The sequence below is a fragment of the Ixodes scapularis genome, unplaced genomic scaffold (assembly GCF_016920785.2).
Source record: "Ixodes scapularis isolate PalLabHiFi unplaced genomic scaffold, ASM1692078v2 PGA_scaffold10__122_contigs__length_95168666, whole genome shotgun sequence".
Taxonomy (NCBI): Eukaryota; Metazoa; Arthropoda; class Arachnida; order Ixodida; family Ixodidae; genus Ixodes; species Ixodes scapularis.
The window spans coordinates 17,492,779-17,505,578 of record NW_024609836.1 but is presented as its reverse complement, the minus strand read 5'-3'; the positions used below and the strand labels follow the sequence as shown (position 1 = coordinate 17,505,578).

The window sequence follows — 12,800 nt, the reverse complement described above, 5'->3', positions numbered from 1 at the left end:
TCTCAAATGTGAAAAAGGAAATCGTCAGAATATCGTAGTTTCCGGTTCGGCTTTCGCCAAGCACAAAATCCTTACTCGAAGACCTGTCTGATTGCAACCACGAAAATACTGACTGTAACAACTTTGTGCTAACTCTTTTCTAAGACCTCAAAAAAGCATTTGATATAATTGACCATGGGTTGTTTGTGGATAAATTGGAGCACACGGGTTTCTGAGGCCCGTTTATTGACTTCCTGTGCGACTACCTTCCAGGGCGTCAACAGCTAGTAAAGAATAGTGATGATAAGAGCAAAGGTCCATACACACATTTGCATTTGACCGTGGTGCGTTCTGTAGCAGCAAGCGGACGGGTACCATTGTGAAGAGCACTTGCGCCAAGCTTGTACACATAGTTGCGTTGACACGCAGTCAAGAGCCAATAAGAATGCGCTATAGCCGCTAACGGCTCACCAATAGCGAGCGAAATTCATGGCAACATGGTGGGGCTCGGCAACAGCGTCGAGGTGGTCGATCTTGGGGAAATTCTACAGGCTCATCCAACATTTTTTCCGGCTTGAACCATCGCCGTCTTTGAAAAACTTGCTCGCGCATTTCCCACCCCTCCCCAAAACAAAAAAAAGCAGGTTCCACGAGCGGAGAGAACGATACACATTGTCGAGTGGTGCGAGAGAACAATTGACCCTCCTCTCCTGTCTCGGCTTCTGATTGGTCGAACGCCCCGCAATGCTTTGGCAAGTTGAGTGGGTCTCTAATCCCCTGCGTCCTGCTACTGAGCTTTATGGGATGGCACGCGTTGTACTGCAAGCTACCAGTCCTGGCCGCAAGGACGCCGCAATGCACTCAAACGTGTTCGAACACGAATGTGCATATGGGCCTTAATTTAGTGAAACTTAGGCGCGGTGTTCCCCAGGGATCTATTTTGGGACCTCTCCTTTGCAATATCTACAATAATGAAATTGGGAAGTTTCACTTTTCCTCGCGGGAGTTTCAATGCGCAGACGATCCCGCTTTGGCTTTATCTGCTAAAGATGAATTTGACGCTACGTAATCTTTTCAAAATTACATATTTTACCTAATGGCAAGGCTTACTAGCAACCAAATTTTAGTTAACGTCAATAAAACAAAACTAGTATTGTGCTTTCACAACCCGCACAAAATAATAAACTTTTCGGCACCCCAAGTACTTAATTTACCCACTTGTGAAAACTGCAGGTGCGCACCAGTAGAATGTGTGCCACCTAAAACATATCTGGGCGTGCTTTTCAATGAACATCTGTCATTGGGAGCGCATGTTGACTACCTGTCGAAAGGCCTAAGAACGGTACCTACTTATATATACAGTCTTCATTTTCTTCTTGATGCACATACTAGATATGACATATCAAGCACTGGGGGAGTCTATACTACAATTTGGAATAACGGTTTATGATTCCTACTCCTATGATTAAAAAAAAAAGAGTACAGGGTGATTCAAGGAGAGGCCAGGCTCCTTAAATCGACCGCCAAATTCGGTTTCTTAACCTATCGCGCTACGACTGTGTGCGGCGTTGCCAACAGATGGTGCATTTTTTTGTAAAATTCGCAAAGAGCGAACTTACCCGAGGAAAAAGTAAAGAAAGAAAAAAGATTAGCTCCTATGGAAATGCAGCGACGCCACCGTTCTTCAAACAACACGGCGCCGTTTCGCACGGGAGACAAGACATGGTGCAACGAACGCCGCCAACAAACGAGCATACGGCGCCGAGAGCCGGCGTCTTTAGCAGACGAAGTTTTTGACTCAAAAGAGGCGCACGTTCCGCAGGCGGCGATAGTCGCAGAAACAAAGCAGGCACGGTAACAACAAGGAACTGCAGTTCCTTGTCTGCTAAAGACGCCAGCTCTCGGCGTCGTGTGCTCGTTCGTTGGTGGCAGTTGGCGTCGCGACCGCTTGCGCCATCTCTTGTCTCCCGTACAAAACAACGCCGTGTTGTTTGAAGACTGGTGGCGTCGCTGCGCTTCCATAGGAGCTAAGCCTTTTTCTTTCTTTACTTTTTCCTCAGGTAAGTTCACTCTTTGTAAATTTTACAAAAAAATGCACCTCAGGTAAGTTCACTCTTTGTAAATTTTACAAAAAAATGCATCATCTGTGGGCAACGCTGCACAAAGTCGTAGCACGATAGGTTAAGAAACCAAACTTTACGGTCAATTTAAAGAGCCTGGCCTCTCCTTGAATCACCCTGTAGATATCGTTCCGCGAAACATAGCAAGAAACATTGCGTATGGAACAAAATTTGTTGAACTCAAAACTGACCTAAAGATGCGGCTGCTACAGATCTTGCCAGTCGACAAATTGTATATCTATACCGCATTAGTACATAATTACTACAAATACATGCTTAAGCAGCCACTAAAGAAGCAAAGGGTCCTAAGGAAAATAGAATGTTTTCTTCTGCCAAGGATTTCTACAAACGACGGTATAAGTTCCGCATTATGATAAGATGTTGCCAGACGGACTTCTAGATTTGCAGTCACTTAGAGTTGTTAAGAGACAGTCGAGGGTGTGGTGCAATAACCTTGATGCATAGCCAAGTTTGTAAGCTCTGTTTTCTTGTTTTAATTTGGAAGTTGGTACATTGTTCTGTGTAAGTGTTTGCACCTTGAGATTTTAGTTTAAATATACAGAGTTTGTAACTTGTCGGGTTTTGTAACATGTAACTTGGATCTTGTCCAACTGTTCAAGGTTTAAAACTGTTTCTTTTTTGCCGGAAGAATGCTGGTACATTGTCCTACGTATGAGTAGTAACAATAGGAAGTTTTTGAAGGCCGCGTTTCCCCTTTCACCAAGCCCGTTGCAATGAAGAAGCAGCTACTGCACCTGCATGCCGATGGCTTTGACTGTAGAGTTCCGGGTATCGTAGAGGGTTTCCGAAAGCGTTGAGGGACACCGAAGACTATTTATGAAAACTCTCTAATAGTCCTATCGAACCCAACAGTGTCCCGCCCACAAGCACACACATGTTTTTGCAGGACTGGGCAATTTTTTGTATTAGTTTATTATGCAATAAACATGCATATATGTATATACTAGCCACAGTTTTATTGAGAAACCTTGTGTAAAGTCCCGCTCTGGACGAGTGCTTTCCCCTTAGCATGCGGGTGCGCTGCGGCAAAGCAAGACATGCAAAACTGAGATGCCTTCTAAGCAATTGTCGCTTCACCACAGTACACAACTGCGCGGTGACAAGCACACTCAACGACGCTAGCTATCCAGCCAGAACAGACAATGAGCGTGATAGTTTTTCTCCAAATTTCCAAGCACTGCTAATGTTTGATACAAATATCAAATCGAAGATGATGTTATTTGAGCCAATAATTTAGGCAATTCACACAACCCTATCACAGCAATCCAGCCGTGTAGAGAGGCCCGATTTATCATGTTCTCAATATTAATAAAGTAGAAATAAGTTTTGCCGCAATGTTGGTGTAGATTCCTCACGTTTTGGAAAAATGTAACAGAATGTAGCATGGTGAGCGCTTCCGTGCAAATGGCGCAGCAATCATGTCACTGGAGATACCACTTGCAGCACCGCAAACAAAAACGGTAAACGTTAACACATATAAAAACAACAAAATACTTTTTTCTCAGGTAGAAATTGAAAACGGTATTTAGCAGAATTATTGGAGCCCCTTAAATGACGATAGCATTCATGAGCTTTCATATTGAAAGGACTGCGAAAGCTCGAAACTCTGTTTCCGACTGCCAGGCACGAATTGTTCACTTTCAATGTACAGGAAATGTCAGTACAAGCTGCACGGAAAACCTCGATCGGTCAGAAAACACCCTCACGACACGCAATTCTGGCTTTGCCTCGAACAAATCTTATTTCTATGCTTGTGCAGCGCCCATATCTTTGAAAGAGCGCCCACAAAACTCTAATGCAATACAAGACTCGCAATTACTTCTGTCGGTGAAATCGGACCTGAATGTTCGGTCAATGTTTGTCAGGGACCTGAGCTTAATAATTAATAGACTTATTCCGAAACTCAAGGAGCCTCGTCGCAGCCTAATGCCACATTATGCGTTCTGGTAATCAGTGGCAAGCAAATCCATACGCCATCCGCTCCTGGCCCACAGATTACCAGAATGCAATGCGTGTAATGACGGATTTCTGGAAGTAGTCTATTGGTGCTTCCCTAACCGACGACAGGCCGAACGTTCACGCAGGGTCGTCAACCAACGTCCGAATAATTAATTTGCCCATTAATGTCAACTTGGCCGATAGGGGGCGCGACGGCTGGACCTCCTCCCCGCAGTTGGATGTTTTTATTGGTGCAAACGCTGCGTCATGCTTCCAAAGGCTCTCCCATTTGTGCCAAATCACTTTAAAATCCTTCCCACCAACCTGATTTCATAAGCACTGTTGGCTGAGAACTGCATGCTTCTTTTGTACCCTTTATATACCCTTAAAGGCCCATTTCCTGCAGTCTTACAATAATGAATGACGTGTTATCGATACAGAGTGTGACGTTGTCGGCTGGTGAGCATTCTGCTTGTTCTCGATGAAGAACGCTGCAGAATGTAGGCAGCACGGCCACCACAATGGCCACCGATGCGATGTCGGTGCATGCATAATGCGTGCATTTATGGCGTGCTTTCGCTTTAATGAGGATATGAGCATTAGTCCCTGTGTGAAATGTTTGTATCGGTAAAAGTGTGCTTTCTTGGTGTGCAATGTACACAGTCCTGAATAAGTAGGACTGGAACGCGGAATCCACTGTTTGATTGGCTTTAAACGTCCGACAGCACACATAGAAGACGCGCGACGTGCGATTTGCCCAACGAGGTAGAGGGCCTTAGTGCAATAAACTGGCAGCTGAAAGAGATCCCCCATTGGCCGCAGCCATGTTGCACATGTCTGACCACTAGACACATGACCTTAAAGTATTATGTCTAGACTTTAACGAAGTGCTGAGCACAAATAATTGGTTATTGATCTTCAATAACAGAACCGAGGAGATAAGTTATGCTTCGTTATTTCTGGGTTTAAAATGTGCTTTTACGCCGAAAACTCGGGCAGCTTCGCAATGACTGCTTGATGCCGTCAGCCATGGTGCTGTATTTCAGGTTTTTAACGAACCTAGACACCAATCCCTGGAGCAAACAGTATTGAAAAAATAGTTTATCAACTTTTTTACAGTGATCGCAATACAAATCTTGGCTCAGTTTTGTGTGAAAGCCTCAGGATTTGGTACGGTCACGTGTCTAGTGGTCAAAATTGTAAATATGGTGGCAGCCAAGTGGGGTCACATTTGCCTGATTAATGGGATATCAGTTTATTGCCCTAAGCCCCTCTACCTCGTTGGAATTACGTTACATACCCTCGGAGGATTAAGGGTGAAGCTGAACCCTTCCAATCAGGCGGCAGAGTGTGCCACCTAGCGGGAGTTTTAATATCGATAGCTAATATAAAATTAATGTCCATCTAATGGAGGACTGTATTCCTTACTTGGCAACTCGTGGAGATTGCCAAGCGTAGAATCTGGAAGCAATGTTTACACCACGAGCCACATAAAATATATTTCGAGCTAACACCACGTGAAAGGCTCCTTCCACTCCTTTTTTATGCCATACTCACGTGTCGATTACCATAATAAACCTGGCGATATCCCTCATACCCATTCAAATGCGTTTTACAAGTATATTGTACCGTCCATATTTCTCAAGTGGAACCACCTCTTTTTTTTCTTTTTGATTGTAACCTTTTTAGGAAGTGCTAGTCAACCTGAATTCTTCAATTATTTCTTTCGCAGGCTAGTTGGTTCACGCTCAGTGGATTCGACACAGTGCACAAGAAACAAAGACAAAGTAGAAGGGTGTACCTACACCCTTCTACTTTGTCTAAGTGCTTGTCTTATGTACACCCTTCTATTTCTTTTGGTCAGACATATTTTTTGCCCACCATTGTTTATGCTAGGTGCCTCGAGGCAAATAAATCAAATTAACTGTAATCCTTCTTGGTCATGACTTATATCTTCATATCTTCACTCTTCACATCCGTTTCCCTCGCTGTCCTTTCTTTCATATCTACATCGCCCGGTGGGCATTACAGTAAAAGAGTGTGTATGTGTGTTTGTGTGTGTGTGTGGGGGGGGGGGGCACAAAAAGAATGCACAATACAGCAACATCATATAAAGCAAAAAAGCAGAAATGCCAAACTATACCAAAGATAAACAAAAACTTCACAATATTTTTTCATTAAAAAACAAGTAAAAAAAGGGAAGCTCTACTAATAACCCAGGCAGCATCTTCCACTCATGACCAGTTTGAGGAAATAATGGGTACTTTTAACACATCAGTTTGTGCGGGAAATTCGCGAATCTTTTGATTATCGGTAGCTTTGAGCGAAAAAGAAGATGCCTTCTTGCGATCATTTGATTGTGACTGATCTGTTTTAACCCCTGGTGACGTCCCCTGTAAAAGATTTTGCTTCATCGTTCTTTTCTTCACTTAATATGCTAGAGTTGTGAGTGCGCGCCTGTCTGTATTCTGTGTTCCTTCCTCGTTTGTCCTCGACTCCTTGTGCACGATTTTTAACTATGTTCTACTATGTTTGATTATCTATTTGGTGAGAAATGTAGTAATTTATGTAGATTTTGTCAATACCAGTGTTACCATAATATAGATTATATAATAACTTCCGACGTAAACATTTGCACCAATATTGCAGGAGTCTTCATCCCAACAACTGTTTCCTTTCTGAAGTGTTTTCAGGGCAATTGTAGTTATTTTTCGCATACAATTTAGGCTTGATTTTGAATTTATTTTATTTGAGAAACACATATTTGAGTGTGCGGATCCCAAATGCTACAGGCATCACCTAAAATTAGTCGTACACAAGAAAAATTAGGTTTTTTTAGGCCGGGAAAATTTCCCTAAAATTTCGATTTCAAAGTTGATGATCCTACTTAACCAGTGACAGCTCTGGCAATTACTGGGTAAAACATTCGGAGCCAAGCAGTCTCATGCTCCTCTACACCAAAGTACACATGCAACAGCTGTTTCTTGTCGAGGTAAAAAATCTCGATACTGCAAGACTGCAACAATAGCACCGACATTCCTTGTTTCAAATTACACAAGTGTTTACTTGTGTTTCACAAAAAAAAAAAGAAAAGTAAATGCAGTGATTAGCAACAACCAACTTCAGCCGCCTGAAATCCCGCTATTTGTAGTGCCGACGACACGCCTGCGGTTTCAAAAGAAGTGCCTGCCACGGAAAGGCTAGCGTGTCTCCTTAAGCAACGTTTAAAATGGCATTTTAGTAGATTCCTTGGACAACGACGGCCGATGTCCTGCAGACGCATTTACGCATGCATCGTATCGTTATTGGGTGCAATTATGGGGGGGGGGGGGGGGGGGAGTTATCGGAACGATGTTTGGAACATAAATCGACCAACGCCAGACCGGACTCCATAGCAGATTGAGCCATCGTGTCGCGAGATTTCAGGGTAGCTACACATGCCTCTATTCCGTATAAAGAGTATCCAAATTCGATGGCCAATCTTAAAAGTTGTTAAAGTTTTGAGAACTTGCGTCCTACTCGCTTTAACCCCATTTCAGCAGAAAACACTCAAACTGTAATTATGCACATTTTCCAATACCAAAAACAAAACAAAAAAAGTCAACGGGTGATTTTTAAGAATTTTTGATTCTTGAAATGATTTATCACGAAATTTGGTGATACATGGTGGCAACTGTAGATTCACTTGGCAGATAATTGCGATCCTCAACTTTTGAAATTAAAGGCAGATTTTCCTTTCTAGCATGGTCAAATTACACTGAACCAGATTCCATTTTAAGAAAAGCATTTGAAGGGAATACAAGGAAACCATGAAGGGAGCTTTGCTTTTTAACCCTATCATGACCACGGGAAAAGTGGCAATTTTCAAAGGATCCGTACAAACGCTATATGACATATCAAAATGTGGCCAATTAGCTGTTCTTTATAAAGAAACAAAGGTTAATATAATGTGGATAAAAAGATTTTTAAATTTTACTTTTTGAAAATATGATTATGTTTGGAAGGCTTATAATTGCCAAAACTTCAGTTATGTCAAATTAAACGAGAAATAAAACAACAAATATCTGAATATAGAAAATGTGCTGCACACCCACGGCTATTACTTCTGAAAGTGGGTGTACTCTAACTGACGTCTATTTTCGGTTCGTCAGAGAGTTTGACTCTGTAACACGTATGGTTTTCAACGTTTCAACGTTTTATACTGGTGAAACACACCTCACATCCCCAGCAGAATGCTTTCCTTGTGTTCTATGTTGGTTTCGCCATAGCCTCGATTGCAGTTCCCTCATATTTAGAATATTTGTTTTATTTAGAATAGAATACATAAAATGCGCACACTGGCTCAGGACAGCCTTGGCAATTACAGTGATTCTTACCAACAGCCATCTGTTAAGCAATGCTTATTAACATCATTCGAAGTGTCCCCAGAGCTTTTGAGGTCTAAAAAGTATGCCACAATACGGTTAAATCTTGTAAATAATGCCATCTATGTTATGAAGACTGATGCAAGCAGTTGGCCAAGTTAGACGAGTGCAATCACCATTCCCACGACTATTTTTGACAGCCCACCAGCTAGTGATAATGCTTACACAGACGTTGAAACCGAAACTAGAGTGCTTTGGCCATCCACGAGATTGTGGAACATAATTCTCCGCACTAAATTTAATTTCTTGATGGCGCTTAAAAGCCATCGATTACCGGAGATTGATGGTCTATGGGCGCAGTTGGGAAAGAGCTAAGTTCACTGTGCGAACATGCCATTGATTCTTTTTCCCATGTTCCTAAAACAAGATACTCCCGAACACGAAATTTTACCGCCTACATTAGAGCATCGAATATACTCATTCCACAACATAAATTAGATGACAGCCATTTCAGAAGTAGAAAAAAACTGGTGATCGCTTGTTGATGCTCACAGCATCGTGCTGTGTCCGTTATACTTAATAGAGCTTGTTTGCATCAAATTTCACCTAACGCTAATGCACGACACAAACGCGAACACGGAATCAGCACTTTTTCATATTTCACTTAGGCAAGGTGTTGACAAGCATCACATTTTACAACTAAAGTTGGTTCACAAGCAACTACCTACTCAGACACTGCAGTGATAATGACGTTATCTCAATTCAAAAAGAAAAACAAATGAACGCTTGTTTACACTAATGGTTCAGCACTCTCTATGTTGCGACAGTGTTAGGATGGACACAACTTGGGTGCTTTTTCAAATTTTACTTCCAAGGTGAAAGGCAGGCATCAAAACTTTGAGTAGGCAGGCAAGCTGGTTAAGGATAGACATGGTAACCCTGGGTTTCCGTGTCATTGAACGGTTGCATGTCTATCAAAATTTTCTGCTTAAAACACAAACTGAGCACTTTTCACCACCAAAGTAGTTTTGATGACAGTCCTTCAACGCTGAAAAGCAGAGAGAAAACCGACGATGGCTTGCTCGTGCGAACAGTGTAGAGGAGTATATGTGCACGTTTCGCTTTATCCGAACTGAGCTCTACCTGTTGATTTATCCCGTAGTTCTGGCATCTTTTAGATATGATACATTCCTTAACACTGGCATATCCCATTGATTCAATGTTTTTTGTGGCATCTCTACTGCATGACCTGCCGTAACTGTTAACGGCGATTTTATAACTGATCTTGCAACGTAGTATCTAGTTTCTTTGACAGATTAAGGGATTAACGGTGAAAATTACCGTATATATACGCTTCCTCGGTCCAAAACCTGAAGTGAGTTGCAACCGGTTCAAATCGAACAGCGTCGTGGCATCCCTAGCGTGTTGCGGCTTTCGCTATGAAGGACATATTGGCACACTCCACCTAATTCCCACCCATGACGTCGAAGGAGGCGCTCAACGACGGGCGGGAAGCGCCCTGAGTCACAACACGTTCAGGCTGGACACAACGCCCACATGAGGTGGCATTCCACGGTGCGTCAAGGACACGATGACAGCGCAACTCGAGGTCCCGTTCCCACCAGTCCACAGAAAGCTGCCTGCTTTCCGAACAAACGGCAGCTTCACGAATGCAGCGAATCGTTCCGGCGGAGAACACACGTTAACCCGACGGACAAGTACGGCGTAGGCACGACACGAAACAACCGCCGCCCTCGAAGACCACGCGAAGGATTCTCGCCTCAGGTCGGAAGACTGAAATGCCAAATTTCGTACCTGTCTCTGTTCACGCGTAGGAGCTTAAATTTTTGGGGCAAGCTAGACGTAGTTGCGATAAAGAATATGCCGCAGGGCGAATGTTTTTATGTATGTTGGCGTCGCAGTGCGCATAGACCGACAAAGCTCATAAAAGACCTCCGCTTAACGACCTGTCATGTGCTTCTTCGTGGACAGACACACACCCCGACAGCCTGGCCGCAGACCGAGACCGCAGATACACAAGTCGGAACGTCTAGTCAACGGATAAGAATTGGGTCGAGCCTCGACGACGAAGCCGAGACTACCCCAATGACACCGAGCGAGCTGACGCCCGTAGCGAGCCCCAAGGCGGTGTCCGGTGGATGGGTCAGTGAGCCGAGACGCCGCCGCGCCCAGCCCGCAGCGACGCTGCGCAGGACACCCTTCGGACACCAGCGCCGAGTATCCCGAGGTCGCACGACGGCCCGCGCCCTCGAGGAACCACGCATAAATTGTAGCCGTAATCAGTGTAAACTTTGAAGGTTACGCTGGCGGCGCGGACAACCGGACCCAGCCCTCCGAAACGCGCAACAGCGACTTCTCGCTTTCGGCGGCGCGGAGCCATCTCAGCGCGAACGACGGCTTTGAGCTCCTCTCCTGGCAGTGTTTACCAATAAAAGAGTGCCATTCGGTTGTACTACTTACTGTCCGAGAGTCGGCTACGTCGCTAAACGCCGCCAACAAGTTGGTGGGAAGAAGTCGGCCTCCGTGTAACCCTTGCTGTCCGACGTTACCAGCCGTAGAGTCCATCAAGTGGGATCAGTGACATCCGAGTGGTAAACAACGCCGCCTGCGCGCTCGCGCGTCGGGGCTGGGCTCCGACGATGTGCCCGTGCGTCCGTATAAATGCAAAACAGCTTCGATGTAGAAGAAAACAAGTTCACGCTTACCTGCTCGAGCAACCCCCTGTCAAAGATCCGCCATCTTGTCACTACGTATCTACATCCGGGCATTTCAACAGGTAACCCTTACTTCCGGACAGGTGCAAGCGCCGCGTAGCAAGTCACGCAAACAAACAAAAAAGTGAGACGTTCGACAATTTCATGCCTCAAAAACTGACGAGGCACGAGCGTTTCTGAACAGATTATTACGCAGCTGTTTTCGTGCAGTAAAATATTGTTACGTTAGTTTATTTCTTTTCCTGGCCAGTAATGGCCTCGGTCACCATGAGAACCGAAACTGATCAGAACCAGTTTCGTTGAACCGGTTGAACTGGCTGAGGGATCTTAGTATCAACCTATGGTGGGGTTTCTTCGAGATATAAATATTTTATCAATATGCTCCTTCCATGCTCAGTTTAATGAGACAGCGCTTTTTACACGCTGGTTACAAGTAGCGGCGAAAATGACAGTTTTTTGGGGCCCGACAGGTCTAACTAGCCGAAACACTTTAAAAGCAAAGCACAAACATTTACAGGAAAAAGAATTACATTTATTCTTGCTATACTAAGCGTTTAAAGTGAGAGAAGAAACTAAGAAATTGTTTATTGAGTTTGTGTCAACTTTCGACGAAACCGAAACCATAATAAACGAAAACGCAGGGTGGGTAGATAAATAAAACTGGCTATCCCATTTCTAACAGGCGGTAGCTTGCGCCATCTAGCCTAGAAAACGCATTCCTTCTTCCACTTAAAGGGCAACTCCGCTCAATTTCGAAAAATTTAGGCTTCCATGTGATTCACATTCACAAAGCAATACTCAACAACTCTACGTCTTCGGATTCGCGAAATGTGGAATAATATTTGTGTAATCCTAATTTAAGCATCAGCAGATACCGAAACCGAAACTTCGGTTGCGTCAGGCAACATTGGTCTCGGGTCGTCACAGTCATGGGCACGTCGCGTCGAACCACGTGGTCTTGTGACGTTCGGGAGGGAGCGAGAAACAGGACACGCGACGCGTAAGGTACTTTTTTGTTTTTCTTTTTTTGGACGCGGGCAGGTCGCTTCGCATGGCGTGGACGGGGATGGCCCGGGGGAGAGGGGGAAGGGGAGAAGACGAAAGAGGAGAAGGGGAGCGGAGAAACAGACCGATAAGCGCGCAGGGCAGCGGTGATCACGTGAACGCCCGGTCAGCCAACACCGGTAGGAGAAACTCATGACGTCATCGTTAAATTTCGCTCTGAAAAGTAAATACAAGCAAAACGTGAGAATGAAGTATGCATGCCTCTGACGTAGTGGTTCAACGTTGGCCGCTCCAACTCCGTGGCATTGACTGCGCTGATGATTGCGCCTCGCGCCGCACGCTAGAGTTGGCAGATTTCGGCGACTTGGCTCGCTTGAAGGTTCGCTGGCCAGTTTATTAAATATATAGACGGAATTAGATCGTAATATTTGACATGGGGTCTTCCTATATGATACTGAAGAGGGCTACATAGTTTTCTAAATATCAAAAATGAAGCGGAGTTGCCCTTTAAATGGAAGAAGTTTCTACCTCGTTGGCAGTTACCGCATAGCCTCCACCATGCATCGGGAATGGCCGGCCGCTCCCTGCAAGGTGGTGTTGGTGGCGGTTCGATCCACAGCTTCGTTAGGGTGCCTCTA

The 12,800-nt window shown here is 44.5% G+C and overlaps 1 protein-coding gene across 2 annotated transcripts in view; it reads right to left on the bottom strand.

The window, feature by feature from the left end:
* LOC8039870 (serine/threonine-protein kinase PAK 4) overlaps positions 1-11,214 on the bottom strand; it is an 84,341-nt gene extending 73,127 nt beyond the window's left edge. The window contains exon 1 of one of the 2 annotated variants that reach the window (XM_042287446.1): positions 11,149-11,214. The gene's annotated coding sequence lies outside the window, so the exon portion shown is untranslated. Of the gene's footprint in view, positions 1-10,903 lie in introns of both variants that reach the window. The other variant, XM_029975941.4, reaches the window with a different exon arrangement.
* Positions 11,215-12,800: the final 1,586 nt, after the last annotated feature.